We start from the raw sequence: 3,590 nt of genomic DNA, 5'->3' as shown, positions 1-3,590 counted from the left end.
AACAGGGAACCGGAGTGAGTGGCGCTGTGGGGACTGGTGAGCAGCTGGAAGGCAGGTCTCTTGTTCCCTCCTCCTGGCCCTTAGACTCCAATCAATCAGTGGCGGAGGTGGAGCAGAACTGGGGACTGGCTTCCTTAGTAGTCCTGCAGGTACAATCTCCAGAGGACAGGACAGGCACCAATGGACCAGCGCCGCCAGCACGATCCTGACAGCGCTGCCGGCCTCCTGGACCTTGGTCTCCGGCACTGCAGCCGCTTCCCCTCCCTAGACGCTCCACAAGGAAGAAAGGATACCAACAGCAGCGCCAGGGGCAACCAGCGGTGACTGACTGCTCTCCCCATGCTTCCTCTAGGTCACTGGAGCTGGCCCCCTTCCATCCCACTCCAGATGAAGTGTGATCACTGCACACGGAAGGAATGTAGTAAAAAAACAAAAACCGATGACCAAGAGAATGCTACAGTCAATGTCCAGAGTCCGGCTCAGGAGAACGGAGAGAAGGGAGAATTCCATAAGCTGGCTGATGCCAAGATATTTCTGAGTGACTGCCTGGCATATGACAGTTGTGTGTCCGCAGAGGAAGGAGTCCAAGTTTCTCAACAGAACACCAAGGACTTCTTCCATGTTCTGAACTTAATAAGAAATGTGATAGCTCACAGCACAAGGTGCTGGCAGTGTCCGTGTGTCCTCAGTCTCTGCCTTATTTTGCTGCTAAATTCAGCCTCAGTGTCACTGATGCATCCAGAAGACTGCGGCTTTCTCAAAAGCCTTGGGGCTCACTGTCTTTGACATGAAGATAGCTGAGGACTTCAGCATCCTGGAGAGTCAGAAGGAATTTGTGCGTCGGTACCGCCAGCATTGTGAGGAAGAGCCCCGGCTACCCATGCTGACCTCTGCCTGCCACGGCTGGGACCGATATGCAGAGTGTGTGCTGGGTCACCCCATCACCTCTGCAGGCCAAGTCTCCCCAGCAGACCATCGGCTCTCTGGTGAAGGATTACTTCAGCAGACGGCAGAACCTGTCCCCAGACAAGATTTTCCACATCATCGTGGCCCTGTGTTATGACAAGAAACTGGAGGCCCTTTGAGAAGATGTTCCCACAGCTTTACATAGTTCCCAGGGTGCTGACTGCATGTTACCCTCAGGTGAAACTGTCCAGATATTGGAGCAAAGTGACTTCTCCTCAAATGACGCCGCCGTGGACACTCTGTCCACATGAAGGAGAAGGAGGTGAGGCTTCACGAGGGTGCCAGCTCCAACGGGTACCTTGCACACATCTTCAGGCACATGGCCAAGGAGCTGTTCAACGAGTACGTAAGAGTGCTCACCTACCGCACCCTGAGGAACAAAGACTTCCAGGAGGTCACCCTTGAAAGGGACAAAGAGGTTCTGCTACGCTTTGAAGCTGTTTGTGGCTTTCGGAACATCCAGAAGTTGTCCTGAAGCTGTAGAAGGGCAAGCTCCCCTGCCACTTCGTGGAGGTGCTGGCCTGCATCGGGCATGCCTAACTGGCAGGGGCCAGGTCCAGGTGGAGGACAGGCAAGCAGACAGGGCACTGCTGCAGCAGATGGAAGGCATCTACACTGCCATCCCAGTGTGGCCCCTGGAGACCAGCGTCCATGTACCAGGAGTGGCTGGGGCGGGGGGGGGGGGGGGCGACTCCCCCTGGGCCTAGGTGGCCCTGCACACTACCTAGCAGGGCCCAGGGCATCCTGCCAGGACATCAAGTGGTAAAGGTCCAGCAGACGCCCGGTCTGCAGGCCGCCTGAGGAGGCGTGTCAGATGCATGAAGGAAAGGCTTAGCATCTCTGTCATCACTTTGGTTTTCAGAATTCCCTGCTCCCCATCTGTCTGCTCCCTCCCTCTGAGGGGCACTGTCATAGTCACATGGGTGCAACTGGAATATCCTCTCGAAAGGACTGCCCCAATGTACGTATCCTTTTATCCGATGGTGAAAAAATCCCAAAGAACAAGAATGGAGACAGACTACTGTCCTTTAGGCTTAAAAAAAAACCCAGAACTGAGACTTGGTTCTACCCATGCACCTCAGAGATACTGGATGCGGAAATGGCCCAGTTTGGCCCTGACTTAACCCATTTATGTTACTCTTGAAGGTGTCTTTGCCACAGTGTGAATAAACTGCCCCCTTTTGGAATAAGGGCTCATACGGAAGTCTGCATTCCCAATGTTTCTTGAAACAGATCTATGTTTTGCAGCTGTGGCCACTGTTCTGAGACCATGTCCTGTCAATGGGAATCAGGGGGCACTGGAGTGAAGGCCTGCCCCCACCCCATGCCCTTTTACATTCAGGGATTGAGCTGAGCTCTCTTTGGGAGAGGCCTGGCAAGAGTGACAGGTGTCACAGATGGAAGGATGGAGAATGGAGAGGTGGACACCCTGCTCGGTCCCTCCCTGGGTGGGGTCAGGCAGATGAAGGCCGGCCAGTCCTCCCCACAATTGGGTGAGATAGTATCCTCTGTGTCCACCTCTCACCCTGTGGGCCCAGCCACTCCCCTCAGCTCTGGGCAGCCCTCTGTGTTCCATGACAGCATGCTCTGCCCTGACATGCTGCTCTCCCTAAGTGAGAAGGAAGAGAGCAGTTGGCCCACAGACAACTACACAGAAAGATAGGGCTCATGGCTGGTGAGCACAGTGGCAGTGGTGGGAGCCTCTCCTGCCTCTGCGGCAGCGCTAAGGAGCAGTAAGCTGAGTGGTAAGGAGCAGTGAGCAGGTGGGTGGTAAGGAGCGAGGGGTCCCGGACTTGAGAGGGATTTCCAAATGTCAGCTTAGGCCCGTTCCCCATGGGGATCAAGCCTAAGCCGGCAGGCAGACATCCCCTGAGGGGTCCTGGACTGCGAGAGGGTGCAGGTGGGGCTCAGAGATTCCCCCCCTGCAGTGCACAAATTTCATGCACCAGGCCTCTAGTAAATTATAAGTAAGACTATGAAATAATAACAATAATAAGAAGACAAATAATACAAATAAACAATATAATAATTAATAAATAATAAGACAAGAATAAACTCTGTTTTGCATACTCACAACTATAAATGACCTACTTTTGCCCATCCCTGTACTACTTTTGTCTAATTTTCAGTCCATATTCAAATATTATCAGTCATTCCAATTACTATGTACTTTATCACTATTTTTTTTCACCAGTTCAACAAAGCCATGATTATGCATTGCATTTAGTTTAATAGTGTCTCTTTAATCATCTTTAATATGGAGTATTTTCTCTGTCTTTGGGCTTCTTATTTTGTGGTGTGTCCTTTAACTTGAGTTTTCCTAATGTTTCCTCATAATTGAATTCAGAAGATGCATTTTTGATAGGAATATCACAAAGGTTGTCTTCTTCTCAGTTTGTTTTACTAGAAGGTGCATGCTCTTAGTTTGTCCAAATATGAGGGAACTAATGTTTGAAGACTGGATTATTATAGTGTCCACTAGTTTTCTATGTTATAAAGTTAATTTTCCCTTCATGACTAATAATTAAGTTATTGGGAGATATTAAGTATATTATTCCTCATCAAATTTTCACCACCAATTTTATTATTTATTGATGATTTTTTAAAAAATATATTTTATTGAT

General features: G+C 50.1%; 1 pseudogene across 1 annotated transcript; it reads left to right on the top strand.

The window, feature by feature from the left end:
* Positions 1-387: 387 nt before the first annotated feature.
* LOC308241136 (nuclear prelamin A recognition factor-like) lies at positions 388-1,673 on the top strand (annotated as a pseudogene). Its single transcript has one exon. The product of its transcript is annotated as a nuclear prelamin A recognition factor-like (transcript).
* Positions 1,674-3,590: the final 1,917 nt, after the last annotated feature.

This window comes from Plecotus auritus (genome assembly GCF_963455305.1).
Source record: "Plecotus auritus genome assembly, chromosome: 2".
NCBI classification, from domain to species: Eukaryota; Metazoa; Chordata; class Mammalia; order Chiroptera; family Vespertilionidae; genus Plecotus; species Plecotus auritus.
The sequence above is the reverse complement of the archived record's forward strand: the minus strand, read 5'-3'. Positions and strand labels throughout refer to the sequence as shown.